Raw genomic sequence first — 26,039 nt, forward strand, 5'->3', positions numbered from 1 at the left:
GAACCATATCAGGTCACCCATTAACCAACATAGAAACACATAACATAGACTGCCCACCCAAACTCACGCCCTGACCGACTAACACATACAAAATAACAGAAAACAGGTCAGGAACGTGACACTGTATATAGATTTTCTATTGTGTTATTGACGATGCGTTTGTTTTTTCCATGTGTAACTCTGTGTTGTTGTTTATGTCGCACTGCTTTGCTTTATCTTGGCCAGGTCGCAGTTGTAAATGAGAACTTGTTCTCAACTGGCCTACCTGGTTAAATAAAGGTGAAACAAAATAATAAAATAATAAAAATAGATGTAAGGGATTACAAAAAACGGTAACTGTAATCCGTTACCGGCAAAAATATTGTAATCAGATTACAGATACTTTTGAAAAACTAGATGATTACTGAAWTACTTTTAAATTCAGAAAAGATGTTTGCAAAAAAAATCTTTGACACTTCTCTGTTTTCTCAATGACATTCAAATCAGCATTGAAAAAAGTCCAATTCTATTTGCCACATGTGCCGAATGCAACAGGTGTAGTAGACCTTACAGTGAAATGCTTACTTACAAGCCCTTAATCAACAATGCAGTTTTAAGAAAATACCAAAACAGAAGTTAGAGATAAGAATAACAAATAATTAAAGAGCAGCAGTACGGTAGCAGCAACATTATGTTCAAAACAGGTTACGAACAACGCGAAAAAACGTACAAAATAGCATGGTTGTTTAAGAGCCGATAAGAAGGCAGCCATCCTCTCCGGAGCCATCATGACAGAGACCACTATGATGACACATCAAATGTGTTTGATGGATCGCGGGAACAGAGCAGGCATAGGCTTTTGTAGGCTACAGTCCAAGCTATGTATTCCAATGGTGCGACTGCTGTCGGCATCAGAAGATTATCCAATTTGAATAAACACTTGGAGGTAAGGATTACAGCAGTGGTGTAGTCTACGGCGATACGGATATCACTTATTATTGATATCTACATAGCTCATTGATGTGAATCACGCTGCTGCTCTCTCATTTAGCTATTTACGCCTTGCGGATTGTGGTTGTTGTGAATGGCTGTTCACAGATCTAAATGTGTATTTGAACCCAATAACGGTTGAATAACGGTTGAATTTAAGCTGCTTATCAATCATTGTTTTTGAAACCAGTGGACAGCCAGAGAAAAATGCGCTCTTGCAACAGCTGCATAGTTTGGATCCATGCCTTAGGAATAAAAGTGGGGCTTTTATTCATACCGATGAAAATAAAAATCCATAGGCCTTGTTAGGTTCTTATTCTTCAGAGGAAATAACTCACGGACACTAGATAAGCTTTAACCAAGTTTAATTCTTCCCAAAGGTTCTGTACAGCTGTAATTCAGACAACTCAACATTTCTCCCATCCAGATATATATATCCCACTTAAGACACTCCTCCTTCTCTCCAATCCTTATATTTTATGGTTCTACAGGAAGAGAGCAAACAGGGTAACAGGATACCAAACTTTTATTACTCCCTTAAGAGAATCTGTCCTCACCTCCTGACCTCCACCCCTCCTTCATCTAATCCACAGATGTCCATCTGTCTATCCTGTATCAACACGTTGCTCTCGTCTTGTCACCCAATACATTCCACAGCTATCTGTCTTTCTACAGAGACCCTGTCACGTACTGACCATAGAAAGCTTTTATTTTCTATGGTAGAGTAGGTCAGGGCGTGACTGGGGGGTTGTTCTAGTTGACATTTTCTATGTGGGGTTCTAGGTTTATTTCCTATGTTGGTGATTTGTATGATTCCCAATTAGAGGCAGCTGGTTATCGTTGTCTCTAATTGGGGATCATACTTAAGTAGCCTTTTTTCCACCTGTGGGTTATGGGATATTATTTAGGTTTAGTTGCCTGTTACCACTGCATTGTTAGTTTAATTTATTCTTTATTGTTTTGTTTTTTTGAAAGTTTCTAATGAATATGTGGAACTCTACGTACGCTGCGCCTTGGTCCGACCATTATTACGAACATCGTGACATAACCCAGTCTCTTTCACTCCTTAATATACTATGCGTCTGATCTATCATGTCTTTAATATCTCAATGTTCAAAATGTCGAATCCAACAGCCTAATAGACACATGCTCAAACATGCACAGTTTTGATAGACTTAAAGGGGCAATCTGTAGTTTCTACATCCATTTTTGGACTTATTATATATATATATATTAGTACCAGTCAAAMGTTTGGACACCTACTCATTCAAGGGTTTTTCTTATTTATAAATTTTTTAAATTCTACATTGTAGAATAATAGTGAAGACATCAAAACTATGAATAACACATATGGAATCATGTAGTAACCAAAAAAGTGTTAAACAAATCAAAATGTATTTTAAATGTGAGATTCTTCAAAGTAGCCATGCTTTGCCTTGCATACTCTTGGCATTCTCTCAACCAGCTTCATGAGGTACTCACCTGGAATACATTTCAATTAACAGGTGTGCCACGTTAAAAGTTATTTTGTGGAATTTCTTTCCTTCTTAATGCATTTGAGCAAATCAGTTGTGTTGTGAAAAGGTAGGGGTGGTATATACAGATGATATCCCTATTTGGAAAAAGACCAAGCATATATTATTGTAATGCCCTGACCATAGAGAGCTTTTTATTCTCTATGTTGGTTAGGTCGGGGTGTGACTAGGGTGGGTCATCTAGGTGTTAATATGTCAATGTTGGCCTGTTATGGTTCCCAATCAGAGGCAGCTTTTTATCGTTGTCTCTGATTGGGGATCATATTTAGGCAGCCATTTCCCCTTTGTGCTTTGTGGGATCTTGTCTATGTATAGTTGCCTGTGAGCACTTTTTCTAGCTTCACGTTTCTTTTTYTTTTTTTTCTTTAAGTTTTCGATTCCAAAATAAAGGATGGAAACATACCACGCTGCATCTTGGTCTACTCCTTTCAACGACCGTGACAATTATGACAAGAACAGCTCAAAAAGCAAAGAGAAACGACAGTCTATCATTACTTTAAGACATGAAGGTCAGACAATCCGGAAAATTTCAAGAACTTTGAAAGTTTCTTCAAGTGCAGTAGGCAAAAACCATCAAGCTCTATGATGAAACTGCCTCTCATGAGGACTGCCACAGAAAAGGAAGACCCGAGTTACCTCTGCTGCAGAGGGTAAGTTCATTAGAGTTAACTGCACCTCAGATTGCAGCCCAATTAAATGCTTCACAGAGTTCAAGTAACAGACACATCTCAACATCAACTGTTCAGAGGAGACTGTGTGAATCAGGCCTTCATGGTCGAATTGCTGCAAAGAAACCACTAATAAAGGACACCAAAAATAACTTCTTATGGCTGAAGGGGCAGTATTGAGTAGCTTGGATGAAAGGTGACCATATCAAACGGCCTGCTCCTCAGTCATAGTTACTAATATTTGCATATTATTAGTAGTATTGGATAGAAAACACTCTAAAGTTTCTAAAACTGTTTGAATTATGTCTGTGAGATTAACAGAACTCATATTGGCAGGCAAAATCCTGAGTTGAAATCAAAACAGGAAGTCAGAAATCTGAGCTTGTATGTATTCATCAGAGTCCCTAATGAAATCCCCTTGAGATATGAATGATTGTGCACTGCTTAGGGGTTCCACTAGATGTCAACCATCAATAGAAATTATAATGAGACTTCTATGATGTTGTGGGAGAGAATGATAGCAGAATCAGTCAGGTGTCCATCAAGCAGCCATTTTCTGAWCATGCTTTCTCCTCATGGTACTCACTTGCGTTCCATTGCTCATGAAGACAAGAAAGAATACTCCGGTTGGAACTTTATTGAAGCTATATGTTAAAAACATCCTAATGATTGATTCTGTACTTAGTTTGAAATGTTTCTTCGACCGGTAATATGACTTTTTKAAGTTTTTGTCCGATATAACGCTGACCAGAATTAGCGTTTGGATATGTAAACCAGACGCGCTAACAAAAKAAGGTATTTGGACATAAATAACGGATTTTTTAGAACAAAACAAACATTTATTGTGGACCTGAGATTCCTGGTGTGCTTTCTGATGTAGATCATCAAAGGTAAGGGAATATTTATCATATATTTTCTTGTTTATGTTGACGCCATCTTTGCGGCTGTGGTGTTTTMCTTTTGAGCGYYGTCTCAGATTATAGCGTGGGTTTCTTTTTCCGTAAAGTTTTTTTGTAATCTGACACAGCGGTTGCATTAAGGAGAGGTATATCTATAATTCCATGTGTATAACTTGTATTATCATCTATATTTATGAGTATTTCTGTTGAAACGATGTGGCTATGCAAAGTCACTTGATGTTTTTGCCACTAGTGAATCTAGTCGCCTCAATGTAAACTCAGATTTTTTKATATAAATATGAATTTAATCAAACAAAACATGCATGTATTGTGTAACATGAAGTCCTATGAGTGTCATCTGATGAAAATAATCGAAGGTTAGTGATTAATTTTATCTCTATTCTGGTTTTTGTGAAGCTATCTTTAGCTGGAAAAAATGGCTGTGATTATTGTGTTTTTGTGGTGACCTAACATAATCGTTTGTAGTGCTTTCGCTGAAAAGCCTATTTGAAATTGGACACTTTGGTGGGATTAACAACAAGATTACCTTTAAAATGATGTAAGACACATGAATATCTGAGGAATTTTAATTATGAGATTTCTGTTTTTTGAATTTGGCGCCCTGCACTTCGACTGGCTGTTAACGGGACTGCAGCCATAAGAAGATAAGAATAGACTTGCTTGGGACAAGGAACATGAGCAATGGACATTAGACCGGTGGAAATCTGTCCTTTGGTCTGATGAGTCCGAATTTGAGATTTTTGCTTCAAATCGCTGTGTCTTTGTGAGACGAAGAGTAGGTGAACGGATGATCTCCGCATGTGTGGTTCCCACCGTGAAGCATGGAGGAGGAGGTGTGATGGTGTGGGGGTGCTTTTCTGGTGACACTGTCTGTGATTTATTTAGATTTCAAGGCACACTTAACCAGCATGGCTACCACAACATTCTTCAGCAATATGCCATCTCATCTGGTTTGCGCTTAATGGGACAATCATTTGTTTTTCAACAGGACAATGACCCAACACACCTCCAGGCTGTGTAAGGACTATTTGACCAAGAAGGAGTGATGGAGTGCTGCATCAGATGACCTGGCCTCCACAATCACCTGACCTCAACCCAATTGAGATGGTTTGGGATGAGTTGGACCGCAAAGTGAAGGAAAATCAGCCAACAAGTGCTCAGAATATTTGGGCACTCCTTCAAGACTGTTGAAAAAGCTTTCCAGGTGAAGCTGGTTGAGAGAATGCCAAGAGTTTGCAAAGCTGTCATCAAGGCAAAGGGTGGCTACTTTGAAAAAAATCTCAAATATATTTTGATTTGTTTAACAATTTTTGGGGGTTGCTACATGATTCCATATGTGTTATTTCATAGTGTTGATGTATTCACTGTTATTCTACAATGTAGAAAATAATAAAAAAATAAAGAAAAACCCTTGAATGAGTAGGTGTGTCCAAATTTTTGACCGGTACCACATATATATCTCTATTGATTCCTGACGAAAATAACTTATAAAATCCTCATGAGCTTAGTTCAACTGTTTCACTCCACGAGAACCCAAAATTTAAGCTAGTTTTACTCCAATGTTTGTAAACAAAGTAAATGCAAACAAACAAAACATGGTTAAAACTATAATTTTTATATCATGGATGGTCAGTCCTTGCATCCATAGCTCTGTCTATTAATCTGAGAGTGGTTATATTTCTCCAGACCCATCCCTCAGCTTTTTACCAAAACAGAGGTGGGGCAATTGTTTTGTTATTGTTTCATCTTTGGATTTGCCCTTTAAAGAGCTGAATATTATCAAGATATCAAAGTGTCACCAACAAAAAGGTTAACAATAGTCCTAAATCAAATTACATACATTTTTCACATGTAAATAGCACTTTTTCAGTCGTGCTCAAAGCATGCCATTCCATGAGCGCAGCATTTATTTTTGAACTCGAATCAATGAGCCCAGTCAGTCTTCCATGACAATAAAATCATAAACAACAGAGTAGGGTTGGCTAATAAGTCCTTAGTTTTGGGGTCATGCTCAGGTAAAACAATTTGGCTAATCTATTCTTCCATATTCCAAGTTCTATTCTTGAAGATCAAGGGGTATAACATTTATTGGAAAGACTGGAATTCTGATAGACTTTGGTTATTAATGTAAATATATAATTGAATCATATTATTATATGTAGTAGAAAGCGATGGGTTAGAAAAGCCTACATAACCAATCCATAAAGTAAAATTGTACATCCATATATGGCCAGCTATGTAAACTTTAACATTGATTTATCCTGCAACAGATGTCGTTCAATTGGTAACAAAATTTGTTGTCTTCTTCCAATGCCTCTTAAGGGGAAAGTCATCTAAAAGTAACTGAATGTAATCCAAAAGTTACATTACTGATTACAATTTTGGACCGGTAACTAGTAACTGTAATGTATTACATTTAGAAAGTTACCTACCTAACTCTGATTATGCATATAAATTATATTACCGCAGATACGTGTCAGATGCAGGTGTGCTTTAAGATGTTTGTGTCTGACGCTTATGCAGCGTTGTTAAAGGGATCCACCGAAGGAAACAAAGCACTCCTCAACAAAGGCTAGGGAAAATGTTCACCTATGACCCCATTTAGCCGGTTACCATGGAGATCAGCAATGAAACCTGCCTCTTCTGTTTTGAACAGTTTCAGGTGAGCTCGCATGTGTGTGTGAAGGAGGAGGACTTGAGGTAACTCAAGCAGGTCTTTTTGGACACAAGCTATACAGTAGGTAACAAACAGCACAACTAGGAACTGCACAAACTAATAAGATAGATTGGCAAATTCATCTGTGGAGTTTTATGTGCCATTTATTGGTGATGTGGTAGGCAGAATTGTCAGATCCTTCAAAACATTAACATCTCATTTATACTAATGAACAGGAGGCTATCATACTCAGGCTAATGGCTCTGAAGCATGTTTTCATGTTCTCCTGTTGCTTACAGAGCCATCTGAGGGCTTAGTAATGATTCTCCTCAGACTCACATAAACAGGTCTGTAGCCACCTAGCGGTTCGTGTGAGATCATACTCAGGCACAATCAGGCACTGAAACAGAGATGTTTAAAGGTCCAATGCAGCTGTTTTTATCTCAATATCAAATCATTTCTGGGTAACAATTAAGTACCTTACTGTGATTGTTTTCAATTAAAGGGTAAAAAGTAACCAGAAATAGCTTCTTAGCAAACATTTTGCCAGGGCTGTCTGGGAGTGGTCTGAGCGAGGAGGAGCCTAATGGGAGGGATGTGTAACCTGAAAACTAGCTGTTATTGGCAGAAAAGAGGACAAACTTTGTTATTGGTATATTAACATCAACAGGTAGTCCAAAAATCCCAGCCAGCCAAAAAAGCTGAAATTTGAGGCAGTATTTTCAAACAGCTCTTACACCTAAAGTGCATTATCCTAATGTCACAGTGTGTGTGTGTGGGGGGGGGACACAGGAAAAAGTGCATATTTGACTGCACTGCTCCTTTAACATGGCTATTCATTATATCAAGGAAGCTGCAACCGCACATATTCATATTCACCCTGGATCATAGGCACCTCTTAAAAGCATTAAAATAACCTCTTAAAAGCATTAAAATAACTGCTGTTGCCTTCTCAACAATTCTAACAGTAATGATTTATTCACTACTCTGCTCTTTAGCTCTTTGACATGCTAGCTAGGTGCCATCTACATTGAGAGACATATAGCCTTGATTCTCAGTGAATGACAATATGACTATTACTTTCATTCATCCTTATGGGGGGGTGTCAAAGGTCACCATAGGCACTGTCTCTCTAATCACTCCCAGGGTGCATCTGTGTGGATCAAGAGCATCTCCTTTCATTCTGCCTTTTCACATTTTAAACTGCCACACATGCAGCTCCTCTCTCTCTCTTCTCTTGCATCCTGCTTTGCTTTCTTTGCTTGTCGACTGTTGCTACCAGCGAATATGGACAACGCACACGTGTGTCATTGTTTGTGATGCATAAACAAGAGGACGGCGAGAGGGAGGGAGTGGGGAACAAGGTGGGGTGGTTGAGGGTCCATAGCAATCAGCATCCTCCTCCACTCAGCCATGCAAATGAGGCTATCTGGGTATCAGTCGCACTCTCCTGCTTCCTTAAGTGAGTGGCACTGGAAAGCGACTGGCGGCGGCAGCAGGTCAGATGGATCTTATCCTCTTAAATGCTAATGACATTTCTCCATTCTCTTCATTAGCAGCGTGCCATTATCAGTAATTTGTAGTCTTCCCCACTTTTGCCCCCCCTCCAAGTCTCCCTAATGAATACTGTCCATTGAGAAGGAAGCCTGAGACGGAGAGAGGGATGGAGAGATGGAGCGAAAGAGACCGAGAAGAGAGACAGAAGAGTGAGAGAGTGGGAAGAAAGCGCTTCAGGCTTTCATTGTCTCWGACCCCCAGTCAGTGAGGCCTATTTGTGAAATTTACTTATAGGTTGTGTTGTTGTGTACATAAAGGGGTGTAAGATCAAAAGAGGCTTAATTTGGCACCCAAGTGCGACGTTGCAGTAAACTGACTCCCCGCTAGAGTAATTGGATGCTCATTTGAATATCGACAGCGGTTATGGCTGCGGTGCACCATTTTTCAGTTGCACAAGTGCTGTATGTTAGCCCCCCCTTCTCTTCTTTTTCTCTTGGAAACCTTTCTCTCTCTATCTCTCTCTCGCTCTCTCTCTCTCTCTCTCTCCCTCCCTCCCTCTCTCTTTTTCGCTCTCTCTCTTCATATTCAGCAATCAAAATCAGCCCTTGGAGTGTGCGGTGTGTTTAGGGCCCATGAATAAACAAATACGGGTTGGATAAAGGTCATAATTAAATGATTCTTTTGAAATTAAAATGAAAAATAACGGCTGGAGGAAATGGGGCCTATTCAGTGAGTATATAGGGCCCAGCACCTTTGCTTTATGTGGATGTAACACACACACAGACACACCTTCATTTGCTGTAAGGAGAGTGCCTCTTGCTGCCCTGTAGCAAAATCAAGGCTTTAGCTGAGATGCTAATGTAATATTGGCAGAGGGCAGAGGGGTTAGCATGCGAAAGCCGAAGACACTCCAGGCTAAGAAAGGCAGCTTAAGCTGTGGGTATGGCAGTCATAAGTGTTTGTATGAAACCAGAGAAGTAAAAGAGAGGAAAAGAGAGGGACGGTAAGGAGGGGGAGAGACCATAAGATAAAAGGAATACCCTTCCTTTTATCTACAACAAGTTCATCAACCCTACTGTACTTCTCTACATGGACGTCTTCATTCCTAATGAAATACATTAGAGTGGATTTGACCAAGGAGATTGATTATAATGATCATAGAGATATTGGGGGGAATGGAAATACAGWACAGTTTTACTCTTTGGCAAGATAGTCATTTAATCAGTTGCTCATATGTTTGTCAATGTCCTCTTGACATGATGCGTTGATTGATTCACTGTACTGCCATGCAGTGTTGGAGCTGGAAAGGGCAGCTGTTCCATAGTGCTAATAGATAATGACAGTAGAGTACTTGCGTGGGCCAGCAGCAGCTCATGGACAATAACGCTGTCAGGGCCCTCTTCACAAAGTGACATCCATCACACACAATCACACACACTTCACACACCTGTGTGCGGCCATCTGTGGAGTTGCTTTGTGTGCCATTGTGGCCCCTGTTCGAATTCATATTGCTTACATTTTTTTTGTTATTCTTTTCTTTCTGTCTCATTCTCTCGTTCTCTCGCTTTCATTGGTGTTATCTTCACTCAGTCTGTTTAATTGATTAGCTCAGCTTCACCACGTTGGCTTAGCTACTTATCCTCGACAGAAATCCGCTTTGTGACCATTTGCAGTCAGGTGTAGTGGTGTGTGCGAGTGCGACTCAAGGTTGCCCAAACAACTGATCTGCGACCAACTGGCAGAGGGGACACAAGGAGGACAAAAGACAAGATAAAAAGACACCTTGAAATCTAACCTAAAAAAATGCAACATAAACACAAACTGGGAACTCCACGCTATAAACAGATCCACCTGGCGACTACAGTGGCTCCACTATCGGCCTGCTGAACCACAGCAGGATCCACAAACAAGCACGCCACCCAAAAAACCTGTGAAGAAGAGATCATCCTCAACCTCGAGGGATTGTTGATGATGGTTGTGTGTGTGTGTGTGTGTGTGTGTGTGTGTGTGTGTGTGTTGTGTGTTGTGTGTGTGTTGTGTGTGTGTGTGTGTGTGTGTGTTGTGTGTGTGTGTGTGGGTGTGTGGTGTGTGTTGTGTGTGTGTGACCATGACCATGACCATGACCAGGTGAGAGAATAGAAATGACTCATGACGCTGATCAGCTGTCGTGTGTTGACCTATACGCACACACACAAACAGGAGCGGCTCTCCCTTACTTTTTTCAATTTGAGAAAACACGGAGCTGGTAAAATTATTTTCTGAAAATTTATTTGGATAATTCTAAATAAATTATATTTAATTACCACTAAAATTCCATGAAACACAATATAGTAATAATACATTATATTATTATTCAACTTATAAAGCGCTTTCAAAGAATCTCAGCTCTTCAAAGCACACCAAAAAAGGACAAGTAATTTAGAAAAACAACATCATCAGATGGACAGTCATTAGAAAGTTCATGGCTGAGTGTCATCTGAGGGAGGTGGTCAAGCGGGAAGAAAGTCCGTAGGCAGGCAGAAGTGCGGTCTCATCAAGGTGTCTCGCTGTCCATAACTCGCTAGTAGGTAAGAACCAGTGTACTTTCATTTGCCATACAACAAGTATTTTTATGTAAGTTTATGATGAGTTCTTTGGTCAGATTAGTGAGTGTCCAAAATAGCTCCGGACATTCTTGAATCCATGCTACATATTCACAATGTATAACACGGTTTGCAGCTCTAAATATGCACATTTCGAACAAAACATAAGTGTATTGTATAACCTGATTTATGAGACTGTCATCTGATGAAGTTGGTCAAGGTTAGTGATAAATTTTATATTCTTTGCTGGTTTTTGCGAATGCTATCTATGCGGTGAATAAATGCGGTTGTGTGTTTGGCTATTGTGGTAAGCTAATATAATGCTATATTGTGTTTTCGCGTAAAACACTTAAAAGATCGGAAATATTGTCTGGATTCACAAGAGTGTTATCTTCATTTGCTACACCATGTATTTTTCATAAATGTTTTATGATGAGTATTTAGGTATTTCACGTTGCTCTCTGTTAATATTCTGGCTGCTTTGGTGATATTATATTTATTTTTTGTAATAAAAAAAAAAAATGTATCCCCTTTTCTCCCCAATTTTCTGGTATCCAACGCTAGTAATTACTATCTTGTCTCATCGCTACAACTCCCGTACGGCTCGGGAGAGACGAAGGTCGAAGCCATGCGTCCTCCGAAGCACAACCCACACGAGCCGCACTGCTTCTAACACAAGGCGCCTGCAACCCGGAAGCCAGCCGCACCAATGTGTCGGAGGAAACACCGTGCACCCGCCCCCGGTTAGCGCGCACTGCGCCCGGCCCGCCACAGGAGTCGTTGGAGCGCGATGAGACAAGGATATCCCTACCGGCCAAACCCTCCCTAACCCCGACGACGCTAGGCCAATTGTGCGTCGCCCCACGGACCTCCGGTCGCGGCCGGCTGCGACAGAGCCTGGCGCGAACCCAGAGACTCTGGTGGCGCAGCTAGCACTGCGATGCAGTGCTCTAGACCACTGCGCCACCCGGAGGCCGCTTTGGTGATATTTTTTGATGGTAGCTGCAATGTAAAACTATGATTTATACCTCAAATATGCACATTTTCGAACAAAACATAAATTTATGTATAACATGTTATAAGAATGTCATCTGATGAAGTTGTTTCTTGGTTAGTGACTAATTATATCAATATTTGGTCGATTTTGTGATAGCTACCTATGCGGTAGAAACATGGTGAAAATATGCAGTTGAGTCTTTGGCTATTGTGGTTAGCTAATAGAAATACATATTGTGTTTTCGCTGTAAAACATTTTAAAAATCAGAAATGATGGCTGGATTCACAAGATGTTTATCTTTCATTTGCTGTATTGGACTTGTGATTTCATGATATTTATATGCTATTATTTACTTATGGCGCTATGCTAGGCTATGCTAGTCAGCTTTTACTGATGAGGATGCTCCCGGATCCGGGATGGGTGTTAAGTAAAGGTTAAATAAAGGTGAAATATATATTTTTTAAATGATACAGCGTGTAGAGTGGCAAGAAAAAGTATGTGAACCCTTTGGAATTACCTGGATTTCTGCATAAATTGGTCATCAAATATAATTTTTTATTAAATGAAAAAAACAATAATTGGTGTGTTATAAGTTTAAGCACGCTATGTTTGTCTATTGTTGTGACAACAATAGACAAACATAGTGTGCTTAAACTAATAACACACAAATTATTGTTTTTTTCTTGTCTATATTGAGTACATCATTTAAACAATCACAGTGTAGGTTGGAAAAAGTATGTGAACCCCTAGGCTAATGACTTCTTCAAAAGATAATTGTAGTCAGGAGTCAGCTAACCTGGAGTCCAATCAATGAGACGAGATTGGAGATGTTGGTTAGAGCTGCCTTGCCCTATGAAAAACACTCACAAATTTTGAGTTTGCTTTTCACAAGAGCATTGCCTGATGTGRACCATGCCTCGAACAAAATAGACCTCAGAAGACCTAAGATTAAGATTTGTTGACTTGCATATAGCTGGAAAAGGTTACAAAAGTATTGATGTTCATCAGTCCACAGTAAGAAAAATTGTCTGTAAATGGAGAAAGTTMAACACTGTTGCTACTCTCCCTAGGAGTGGTCGTTCTGCAAAGGGTACTGCAAGAGCACAGAGCCGAATGCTCAATGAGGTTTAAGAAGAATCCTAGAGTATCAGCTAAAGACTTACAGAAATCTCTGGAACATGCTAACATCTCTGTTGACGAGTCTACGATACGTAAAACACTAAACAAGAATGGTGTTCATGGGAGGACACCATGGAAGAAGCCACTGCTGTCCAAAAAAAAMCATTGCTGCACGTCTGGAGTTTGCAAAAATGCACCTGGGTGTTCTACAGCGCTACTGGCAATATATTCTGTGGACAGATGAAACTACAGTTGAGGTGTTTGGAAGGAACACACACCACTATGTGTGGAGAAAACAAAGGCACAGCACACCAACATCAAAACCTCATCCCAACTGTAAAGTATGCTGGAGGGAGCATCATGGTTTGGGGCTGCTTTGCTGCCTCAGGGCCTGGACAGCTTGCTGTCATCGACAGAAAAATGAATTCCCAAGTTTATCTAGACATTTTGCAGGAGAATGTTAGGCTATCTGTCCGCCAATTGAAGCTCAACAAAAGTTGGGTGATAAAACAGGAGAACAACCCAAAACACAGAAGTARATCAACAACAGAATGGCTTCAACAGAAGAAAATACGCTTTCTGGAGTGGCCCAGTCAGAGTCCTGACCTCAACCCAATTGAGATGCTGTGGCATGACCTCAAGAGAGCAGTTCACACTAGAATATTGCTGAACTGAAACAGTTTAGTAAAGAGGAAYGGTCCAAAATCCTCCTGACAGTTGTGCAGGTCTGATCTGCAACTACAGAAAATGTTTGGTTGAGGTTATTGCTGCCAAAGAAGGGTCAACCAGTTATTAAATCCAAGGGTTCACATACTTTTCCCACCCTGCACTGTGAATGTTTACACGGTATGTTCAATAAAGACATTAAAACGTATAGTTGTTTGTGAGTTAATAGTTTAAGCAGACTGTGCTTGTCTGTTGCTGTGACCTAGATGAAGATCAGATCACATTTTATGACCAATTTATGCAGAAATACAGGTATTTCCAAAGRGTTCACATACTGTACTTTATATTGCCACTGTATGCTACACAATACAATGAAATTGCAATAAAGCCTTCCTCGCAAACAGTGCAATGATATTAGGCTATATGTATTTACATTAGGCTATAGCCTACAAATAGCTGTACCACATTGTTGTTGACCTATTAGGTCTACTGCAAATGATTGTTGTTTGTTCCTGAGCTGGCCAAATGCGCAGAGCGGTCCTCCAGCCATCCTTCAACACCACACGTTGGTTCAACTTCTTCAACATCATTGCGTGATCCTTTCAGCACCCTTCGCTGTCCTTTCAGCACCACGAAGAGCGCTCCAATCGCTTAAAATAACATCTCATTCAGGTCTGTTGCCTACGCTTAATAGTCCCTCTTTTCACTTGTTATTTGTCACGCCCTGACCATAGTTTGCTTTGTATGTTTTATGTTTTGTTTGGTCAGGGTGTGATCTGGGTGGGCATTCTATGTTGTATGTCTGGTTTGTCTATTTCTATGTGTTTGGCCTGATATGGTTCTCAATCAGAGACAGGTGTTTTGCGTTGTCTCTGATTGGGAACCATATTTAGGTAGCCTGTTTTGTATTGTGGGTTGTGGGTTATTGTCTATATGTTAGTTGCTTGTGTCTGCACTGTTTATATATAGCGTCACGTTTGTTTGTTGTTTTGTAAGTTTGTCAAGTGTTCTTCGTTTCTTCTTTAATAAATAGAAGAATGTATTCACTTCACGCTGCGCCTTGGTCCTCCTCTCTTTCTCCCGAAGACGATCATGACATTATTATTACAAATAGAAGATGATCACTTCTCRCAATGGTGCTCGTTTAGTAAAGTTAGATCAAAGCTCAATCAATGTCTTGTAAGATCACATAATGATACATTTTCATTTTTACATAACCTAATATAATATCGTAGCATAGTAGGCCTATAACAGTATTGTTACACAACGAAAACACATCTAATTACACTTTAGGATGGTTAGCTGAATATTTTTTGTCTCAAGCTTCAACTTGTCGGTACCAAATTTGAGAAAACGATGACATCATAAACAAAATGTGCGCAACCATATGCTCGTCTGCCATAAGAGAAGGCACATTGTCGTCTGGTTGCCTTTAAATTCTCTCTCTATCTCTCTCCTCAGGTGACTTGGCCTAGTTCAGGACCAGGGTACATTTACATTTCTGTCGTTTAGCGTACTCTCTTATCCAGAGTGACTTACAGCAGCGATTAATGATGCTTTATCACAATCACAATCTCACACCGTTTACAGCTTGCATAGCAATGTAGCTCTCTCCTTCCTCSTATTATGCTGTTGAACAAAGTCACACATGCTACAGTACCTCCCTCTCCAATTCACATCCAGTCCAACCTGTTCACTTCACATCGTGTCAAGCGCACCTTCCCCTTCCATATAGCCCACTCTATTGTGTTTTCAAGTATACAACTGTTTCTCTCACTTTCACTGTTTCTGGAGGATATCAGATATCTGTTATAGTGCCCTATCAYGTGGATGCATATTTCATCCTTTGGATTCAGTTACAGTAATAAGCTGATATTGAAGAGATGTAAGTCCTGTCTGAATGGCAGCCAGAGGAGGTCAGCGAGACTGTCAATAGATCGGGTCGTGTTCAGCAGTGCACTGTAGCAAAACGCTTGGCAGCAGAAAATGAAATGCTGTGTTCTTATGGAAAAAGTTTCTCCCTGTTTCATTCCGTTCCAAAATGTTTTCTCTCCACTGAACACAACCGTAATGATGACACTGAGGGAGAGAGGGTCGTCACTAGTTAACACAGCCACAAGGTCATAATCAGGGCAAAACTCTGCAATGTCTACAATTTATCCTCGTAAARTGTTAAACCTAACCTTAACACTAACCTTAACCACACTGCTATCTTATGCCTAACCCTAACCTTAAATGAAGCACATTATTTTAGCCAATTTCGGCCATGTGAYTGTGAAGTCCGACTTTGTGGCTGTRATATCTAGTGGAATGTCACGTTCTGACCTTAGTTCCTTTTTTATGTCTTTATTTTAGTTTGGTCAGAGCGTGAGTTGGGGTGGGCATTCTATGTTGTTTTTCTATGTTTTGTTCTGTTGTTCTATTTCTATGTGTTTGGCCTAGTATGGTTCTCAATCAGAGGCAGGTGTCAGTCGTTGTCTCTGATTGGGAGCCATATTTAGGTAGCCTGTTTTCCTTTTGTGTTTTGTGGGTGGTTGTTTTCTGTGTCTGTGTTTGCACCAGACGGGACTGTTTCGATTTTCGTTTGTTCATTCACTTTGTTATTTTGTATTTTTTTAGTGTTCAGTTTTATATATTAAAATGGACACTTACCACATTGCACATTGGTCTGATATCTCTTACTCCTCGTCAGAAGAAGAGGAAAGTCGTTACATGGAAATCTGGGGTGGACTAGGCCTCTTTCTGTTTGTTGAACTGATGTTGAACTGCTCCCTCCCAGGATAAAATGATCTGATGCATGAGCCATGTAAACTCTTTAATCTCTCCCTCCCTCTTGCTCCATCCATCCTCTCTTTCTCTTAGTCTCATTATGCCTTTGTTGATTCTACCGCTGTCGTTTTGTAAGGGTAGTGATGTTACATTTAATACTAAGTGAGCAAGGTGCAGAAAGAGAAGGAGCGAGGGAGGAAGTAAGAGTGGAGGGAGACATGACGTTGGCTCTCTCCTCATCTCAGGACCAACGTCGTCAATGTCTCATTGCTCGAGTGGGTTTTTGAGTTGATGGCAACCGAGATCGTTCTCTCTATCTCGTATACAAAGCTAAGCTTCTCTGACATTTACCAGTCATTAAGAACAAAGCGACGGACCGCGCGAACTCGAAAGAGACGCTTGTTTGTTTTTTAATTAGACGGCTAATGGAACACTAAGCYCTCAGAGACAACCTGACATGAAAGGAAAGGATTCCTCCTTTATTGATCTCCACATGAGATGGCGCTAGCTAGGCTATCAAAAGCAACTAAAGTGGGTTATGTGGTTGATAGATGTCGCTAAGCTATCAAACACAGCTAAAGTGGGTTATGTGGTTCATAGGTGGCGCTAGGCCATCAAACGCAGCCAAAGTGGTTTATATGATTGAAGGGGAACTTGCTTAGAAATGATGTGCTACGCTCCCCAGCACGCTCTTGTTTTTGTTTTGCTGTTTGCGAAGCTAGAGCAGAGCAGTTGTCGCGCTGTCAGCCTTACCTTTTTGATGCTCTAGTGTTAATGGATGTTTAGGTCGAAAAAGGACAGGCTCAATGCTTCATTTCAGGGTTGACAGGCTAAGGATTGTGGTGACCATGGTGACTCTAGGTTAGAGGCTGCTTGCCTCTCAGGCCCGTTGTAGGCCAGACCACCATACATTTCAAGTGATCTAATGTTACATCTCACATACAACCTGGATTGATAAATATGGGCTGAATGATTTCCATCCACAGTAATTTAAAAAAAAAAATGTCATGTGTTGCTTGACTTTTTCCATTGGGGAACAATTACCACATTGATAGGAGCGTCACTTGAAGAGCCCCCTCACAACAACACACGTTGCTATGCGTCGTATAGATCTAACCGTTGTTCTCTCCACTAAGAAGGTATTTTAACAAAGTCTTACTTCATTGTCAGCTGCTACTTATGTAAGCTTAAACCAAACATCAACAACACCTGCTTGTTTGCATCTGTGTGTGTAGCTGTGTTGTGTGTGTGTGTTGTGGTGTGTGTGTGTGTGTGTGTGGTGTGTGTGTGTGTGTGTGTGTGTGTGTGTGTGTGTGGTGTGTGTGTGTGTGTGTGTGTGTGTGTGTGTGTGTGTGTTTGTGGTCAACTTTACTATGTAACTTTACTATCAAAGGATAGTAAAAACAAGGAAAATTCTGACAAGTGGGGACATTTCGCCATACCCCAAAAGGAAAAATGCTATTTTAGGGTTAGGGTTAGGGGTTAGGGTTAGGTTAAGGGTTAGGTTTAGGGTTAGGGAAAATCGGATTTTGAATGGAAATACATTTTAGGGTCCCCACTTGGATAGTAAAACCAACGTGTGTGTGTGTGTGTGTGTATATTTCTGTTTTTTCTGTCTCTCAGGGATGCTACTTCAGATGTAATTTGTTCCAGCAGAGCTAATTGGAAAATCTATTCACGGGAGTCTGTGGACAATGTCCGAGCTGAAAAAGCGAGAGCCCTTTCTCCCGCCACCATTGTTTGAGAATGTAATACATTTTATGTTGCTGCTGCTAGCTGCTGCTGCCGGTAGAGAAATACATTTTTCCTCCTCCCTTTTGTCCTGCATCCCCACCCATCCTTTACTTCATCAATAGCCACTTTATGTGCCAATCTTTGGCGGAAGAGTGACATTATTAGGGGGCTAAACAGCAGCGCTAACACAGCGCCTCCCTCTCCTTTCAGATCTGTACAAAAACGGACTTCAGASGGACACCTTCCTACCTTTCATCGAAGGCGTTGAAGGTAAAGACTAAGTCATCCCCTCTTCGCTCCTCTTTTTAATTTATTCATAAATGTACCCTCCACCTCACACCTCATACACACACACACACCTCTGTCACTGTGTCTTTCCAATTTTGCTCTTGTGTGTTTTTCTTAATGGGTTTTCTACCTGAGAAGCACACAGTGTCACACACGGTGTCACAAAGCTGTCTTCGATCATACCTGGCGATGGTAAAAGACTCAAACGGACACAGAGAGAGCGAGGGGGAGTGGGGTGGGTAAGAGAGAGAAACCGAGAGATAGGAAGAGGGCGAACGCTGGCTGTGTGAATGGGAAACGGGCAAGCGAACGGAGGGAATGAATCAGCCTGCTTGCATTTCAAAGTGAGGAGAGAAAAGGTTGAGGGAGGGGGTGAGGCGGGTGAGGAGGGGGGTGGGGTGGAGGACAGTACCATGTTTGGAAGCTAGCGATGCTCCAAAACTACTTTGCAATTTAATAGCATTATTGTAAGCAGGTAGAACCATTATCCTGGCAACACCAGAGATAATTGCGAGGTGTTTGTAGTGTCTATGATAATAAATAATTGGAAAATAATTTTGCATTTTGCAGGAGAGGAGAGCAGGAAAACATTCTTCCACTTTTCATAGGCATTCACCTACACTCTTGCTAGAACATACATACACAATGTATTTATTTATTTTATTTTACCTTTATTTAACTAGGCAAGCCAGTTAAGAACAAATTCTTATGTTCAATGATGGCCTAGGAACTGCCTTGTTCAGGGGCAGAATKACAGATTTTTACATTGTCAGCTCGGGGATTCGAATTTGCAACCTTTCGGGTAAAAAACCCATTGCGCACAGTTTAGGAACCACTGGGCTAGATGACTACCCTTTTACCACTGGTCTATGTAGTTAACACAACCACTAACCACTAGAGATAAAGCATTCACAAACGTCTATTTACCCATTGGTTGTGGAATGCACAGGTTCTCAGGGGATTAATAAGGTTTGGTTTAGGGGTGTTTTAATGAACAGTCCATCCATCTGACACTTTGGATGTAGAGTCAGTGTGTGTGGTGAAGGTGAAGAGGGGAGGATGGGTGAGAGTAGTGAATTAGTAAGGTTGTGAAAATAGGCCCCAGGACCCTTGAACCACCCTGCCAAGCCACCCAAACCACCCTGCCTCTGCCTCCGGCTAGCTACCCTATCGAGGCCGCTGCTCCCCTCTTGCGTAGCCCCCCTCCAGGTCGCTAGCCTCCTACTGCTCTTAGCACTCAAAGGGCTACAGCTACGCTACACTCCCTCCAAGGTTCTCTTCTTCCCTCTTCTTTCTTTCTCTGGCTCCCCGTCCTCTCTCTTCCTCTCCCTCTGTCCCTCTCCCCCAGTCCCTTTTCCTTTATCCCTCCTCCTTCTCTTTCCCTCAAGCCCTCTGTTGCCCCTCTCTACAGGCTGAAGGTCAGGATTTATTTCCCTCCCTCTGTTGGTGCCAGAAAAATATGATAACCTTTATAAAACTTATGTCTTCTGTCCTTTGTGGTGGCTGATTGCTATGGTAGCCAGTACTGTTTTGTAAAAAATGTAATAAATAAAAGTCCACAGTTGCAGCGTGCTCTGCTCCAAGGGGAAAATCAAGGACTGAAATGGTTGTGTTCATATCTAGTGAAGGCCTTTCGTCTGTTGAGGACCTACATAGTGAGTTTGAAGAGTCGCCAGCCCACGAGTTCCCAGTAAATGAAAATTGATGTTTGATGACTGCTATTGTCCCTCTGGCATTTAGTTACCTAACAATAATGCTCCCTGTGCCTCGGGTTTTATTTTCACAACAATGAGAGTACAAATCATGTGTTTTCTAATGCAATGCAATGGGATAGAAATAGCCTTGCATTTGTTGCTTTCATGGACATTCTATCAGTGAAATGTAATGGTTTTTTTTTTTTTTTGCCTTTTCTTTTCTGACTAACATTCTTCTGTCTTTGTTTTTTGTCCCTACAATATTAGTTGTACAGCCCTGGGGTTTTACACTCTTCATATCTCTCGTCATCACATCTCTCTTTTTTTCCTCTTTCCCCATTTTCACCTAATTTAATTTCTCTCTCCTTCCATTTCCCACAGTTCTTTCATTCCAGTCTCCCAATCTCTCTATCTCGCTCCCTCCCTCCCTTGCTCCATCTTACAGGACTACTGCTGTGAGTGTCTGCTCCTCTCTGGTGGTTTAGTGGAGCCCCTAGTGGCCAGGTGCAGTTGGGACACCCCCTACCCATGCAGTTGCATGTCGTGGGGGGTACAAAAGGGAGGCTCCAGCTGGGGGGTTGGGGGTCTGGAGGAGGGGAGCTGGGGGGTCCAGTTGTGTCCTGGGTCACCCTGCGCTCAAAAATGTTTTCCCAAGAGGACCAGCCGAGGCAGGGGGAGGTTGTGAGAACGACCCCGTGGAACAAACCATCCAGGACCCAAGGCAGTCACACTTTAAGGGACTAGATCATTAGGTGTAATTAGGGTGCTCACATTGTTATTTCCCTCCATGTAGCCTCACTTGGACTGAATACACCCCCCCCCCCACACACACACACTTACACACACACTTACACACTTAACAACACACACACACACAGCAACACACACAACTACACAACACACACACACACACACACACACACACACACACACACACACACACCACACACACACACACACACACACACACACAACACACACACACACACACACCACACACACACACCGACACAGCCTCACTCCCCAGTTAGTGAAAATACTTTTGATGTCAGAAGAGTCGTCTAGGAGCGGGCCGGCATAAAGCACTGTTTTAAGCTTTCTCTTTTCTCTCTCTCTTTTCCCAACCCATCTATCCTCCCTTTTCTTCTCTCCTCTACACAGGCTGCAAGACACAAATGGATGAATGGACAACAACCTTTACCCCCCCCCCCCATCTCTTTTTCAGCCTTCCCACCCCATGTCTTTGAGACTGGTCAATTCCTCTGGGCCAAACAAAAAAAGCATCAAATGTTTCCTGCGATTGGTAATGAGGGAGTGGACTCATCAAGCCGCAGTAGTCAGCTATCCTGGCTTTGTTGCCTCTCAATGGCACCGCGCTCTCTTGAAAACTCAAAGCGAACTTTTTGAGGAGCGAGCGACAGAAGGAGAAAAAAAACTCTGTTTTTATGCTAAACAGCTGTCCGGAGAGAGAGCGTGGACAGCCTGACAATGACATGATTGGATCCTACATGTGTTAAATGTGCTTACATGTGTCTCTAAAGAGACTCTGATTCTTCATGTCTGTCATGGACTCTGTGAAGAAACAAGCAAGCAAAGAGGCTCTTCGACCGGTAGCGAGTTAACCTGACAGTGACTGCACTACTACCTGTTTATTGGAAAGGGAGTCCAGAATGGTGTGTAGGATTTTGAAGCTAGAGGACAGTATTGGGATAGTGAAGTGTGTAATTGGGGATAAGGTTTGTGTGAGAAGTAGTGTGGAGAGTAACATCTAGCATGTGGGGGGGGGGGGCGTGTAGAAAAGGTAGAGTATGTGGGTGGATGAAATCTGCGAGGAAGCAGTAGAACTTCTCAAACCCCTCAAGACGGAAATCATGTAATGACCCACAAGGCCTCCTCCTCATCTGATTAAAAATAACTGACTGTGTTCCCTTCACGTCTCTCTTCCCCCCTCTCTGTCTTTCTCGCTCTTATTTTCTTTCTTCTTTCCTTCAAGACTCTGCTCTGAATATTGTTATACGTCTGTCTGTTTGTGTGCATGTTTTACTGCGTGTGTTACTGTCTGCCTGCGTTCTGTGTGTGTGTGTGTGTGGCGGGCCACCTTGGAAGCTCAGGCGTCTATAGTACAGACAAATCAAAATACATCAAAAGGAGGCGAGAGAGAGAAGAAACGATTAGCTTTAGTTTGTGATGTACGTGGATGTTATGGTGGAGGGATTATTACCTGTGGCTGCGGCACTGCTTGGCGAGGTCGCGGCTCAGGTTGATGAAATGACATGTCCCTTTTGTGCGCGGGGGAATGGTACGTTTGTCAGGTTGTTATTAGCCTGATTTCAACCAATTGGCTCAGAGTGGGAACCCTGTTCATTGGAGCGGCGGCGTAGTTAAGAAGTGTGACAGCGGAGGGAGAAGAATGGAGTATTTCCATCCCCTTGCCTTTGTGGTGATTGCTAAACCCACAGCTCAAGGCCCGTGGCACAAATTCACTGATTTCATAATTTGCTCCGAGCTGTCATTGAATACTGATTTGCGTAGCACGGCGATCGCTTGGATCGTTTGATGATATACGTTTTTCTTTTCTTGGTTTTTTTTCTGAGAATGGACGAAATGATGATTATAGTTTGTCACACTCGCTGACATGTATCCTGTTGACTTTGTACGTAGCTGGCTGGGAAAGCTTGAACTCTGCAGAAGAAGTTTAACTCTGCTGTACCACTTGAATAAAATAACATATGGGAGATCAGCTAGATAAATAAGACAAATGAAAACATGACAAAATTCCTTCTGCAAAACATAGTTAGTTCAGACATTGGCTGCTGACCCTGCCATACTTGTATCAAGCAGCCAGTATTTCCGTGTCACCCTTGGTGCTGTGGTAATGCTGGTTGTCACACCTCTCACGTCACTCTATCGCCTCTTCGGCAACCTCTCACGGCCTACCACAACCTTCTCTCACCCCTTACACACCCTCTCTCCTTCCTACACATACCTTCGCTTCTTACCCCTTAACCACCCTCTTTAACCCTACACACACCTCTCTCTTCTCCTTCAACACTCCCTATTTCCCTTCCAGACTCTGCCTTACACACTACCTCTCTCGTTCTTAACCCTTACACCAACCTTAAACCCTTCCCACTCTCTATTCTTATACCCCCTTACACACAACCTCCTCTCTTCTTAACCCCTTACACACAACCCTCTCTACTTACCCATTACACCACCTTCTTAACCTCACACAACCCTCTTATTCTTAACCTCCCTTACACACAACCCTCTCTAGTTCTAACGCCCTTACACACAAACCGCTCTCTCCTTCTTAACCCCCTTACACACAACCCTCTTCTAACCCTACAAAAACCTCTCTTCTTAACCCTACACCACACTCTCTATTCTTAACCGCCCTTACACAACAACCCTCTTCTATTCTAACCCCTGTACACACAACCCTCTCTCTTCTTAAACCCCCTTACACCACTTTTTTTACCCCTGACACACACCCTCTCTATTCTAACCCCCATTACACACAACCCCTCTCTCTCTCTTAACCCCCGCTTACATTCACAACCTCTCTCTTCTTAACGCCCCTTACACACAACCCTCTCTGATTCTTAACCCCCTTACACACAACCTCTCTCTTCTTCATTCCCCCTTACACACAAACCCTCTCTATTCAACCCTTACACCACCTCTCATCTTAACACCTTACACACAACCCTCTCTATTCTTAACCCCCTTAAAACAAAAACACATTGATTTTTGGTGGCCGAGGGTTGTTTTGGGCCACATTGAGCCAAATCTAAGTGTTTTGTTTTTCTGTGTGTTGGAGATACTGCCAATGGGCGAACTGGGGGTCGTAGAACACTTCTAAGTTAAGACGTGTGCATGGGGCTTGCGGCACGTAGTGAGACATGGTTCAGATGTATGCACTTGGGGTCTTTTTCCTTCACTTGATCAGCCGGGACATATCCCACAAATCACGTAACTATATTAAGCCGTGCCTTAATTGAATGGGGTGGGTTTCGTGTTTACGTGCCCTACTCCGACTTATGATGGCAAGCTTGCTGCGAGTTCAGGGCACTTGTTCCACTACTTCTGAACCACGTAGCGTACGAGTGTACTGCTGGATGCGTGTGCTCTTATCCACCCTGCGATGCAGCCGTGCGTCATCGACAAGTATCAAAAGTAATGCAGCAGGTTTTTCATCAACCTACAAAACAGCACTCACATTGGCACACTTCTGCCCTGCGTGCTTGCGGGCCAGATTATGATGGATCGAGATCTCAGAGAAAGGGCTATTAGAGGTAGACGATAGTCCAACCTCCGTCGCACATGCAAGAGTATCAGGTGTTGAGGTAAGAGGCAGTCATGAAAATCACGAGAGTGATTAGTTTCTGAGCTGTCTTCTCATGACCGTTCACATCACACACCACATGAGTACCAATCACAGAGTTTGCAGCACGATCTTACATTCAACCGACACACAACACACACACACACACACTGCTGCCACTCACTGAACAGGCACAGGAAGAGAAGGCGCAGAGGAAGGCAATGAAGGCAAGCACTAGTCACAGGGAGAGGCATGATACAAGAGCAGAGGAATCCAGAATTAAGTTGAGCCACCACCACACACACACACACACACACATAGGAGTGATGAATACACGTTGCTCATTGGTGATCAGAGATTTTGAAGTGCCTTCGTTCTTTCGTGTATGGCAGAATAAAAAGAATCGGCAACCTCTTAACCTGAACAAGAGTTAAAACACACAAGTAGGACTCATTCCGCCTTGCATTCACAGGGCTAGGTTTGTGTTTTAAAGCCTAAACATCCCGTTCTTGTGAGATGGAGGAAAAGCTTCCTTCACCCTCCTCGCCCGCCCGCTTGTGATTGGCGTCCCATTTCAAGTCCTTATTAAATTTCATATTTATTATCCCCCTCTTTCTCTCTCCTTTCTTCTGTGTGTGTGGTGTGTGTGTGTGTGTGTTGTGTGGTGGTGTGTGTGGGTGTGTGTGTTGTGTGTGTGTGTGTTGTGTGTGTGGTGTGTGTGTGGTGTGTGTTGGTGTGTTGTGTGTTGTGTTGGTGTGTGGTGTTGGTGTGTGTGTGTGTGTGTGTGTGTGTGGTTGTGTTGGGGACACAGTGAAAAGTAAGGAGGGTGTTGAGTAGGCGGCAGTGATATTAAGGCTGAAGTAATGGCCATTGTTATTTTGTTTATGTAACAGCTATTAATGCTATATATTGGGCTACATTTATGCAATTCAAGAGCGTTGTGGCGTGTGTGTTTCCATAGTAACGGGTTCCAGGGTTCTAAAGTGCAGGGCAAGAAAATTAAGACTGTGGAACCATCGCAGACTGTTCCTTTCAAAACTACTGTGTGTCGAGTAAGGCTGTACTTTACATAACAATCCCTCTCTATGTCTAATTCCCTCTTTCTCATCGCTCTTCTCTCTCTCGTTCCTTTCTTAATTAAATGTTTATTTTTATAGAACCTGTTAATTAACTAGGCCAAGTCAGATTAGAACCCAAAACTCTTATTTACAATGACGGCATACCTGGAACCCGGACGAAGGCTGGGCTTTTTATCTGGCCAAGTCGCAGTTGGTAAGATGAGAAACTTGTTCTCAACTGGCCTACCTGGTTAAAATAAAGGTGAAGATAAATAGGGCGCCCACGATGGACCATCGGACGGTGTGATTACAGCCTGGAATCGAACCAGAATGTCTGTAGTGACACTACTCTAGCAACTGAGATGCAGATGCCTTAGACCCGCTGCGCCACTGCGGCAGCCTTTCGTTCTCTCTTTCTCCAACTCCATTCTCTCTCCTGATTGGTTGTTGTATCTCCTTCTCATTTGTTGACTACTCTTACTCCTTTTCCCTTTCTTTTCCTAAACCGTATCTCTTTATTTTTCCTTATTCTTTCTCTCTTTTTTGCGCCCTCGCCTTCC

At 42.1% G+C, this 26,039-nt stretch overlaps 1 pseudogene; it reads left to right on the forward strand.

Moving 5' to 3' along the window:
- LOC139024189 (lactation elevated protein 1 homolog B-like) overlaps positions 1–26,039 on the forward strand; it is a 54,876-nt pseudogene that overhangs the window by 19,307 nt on the left and 9,530 nt on the right.

This window comes from Salvelinus sp. IW2-2015, unplaced genomic scaffold (assembly GCF_002910315.2).
Source record: "Salvelinus sp. IW2-2015 unplaced genomic scaffold, ASM291031v2 Un_scaffold1157, whole genome shotgun sequence".
NCBI classification, from domain to species: Eukaryota; Metazoa; Chordata; class Actinopteri; order Salmoniformes; family Salmonidae; genus Salvelinus; species Salvelinus sp. IW2-2015.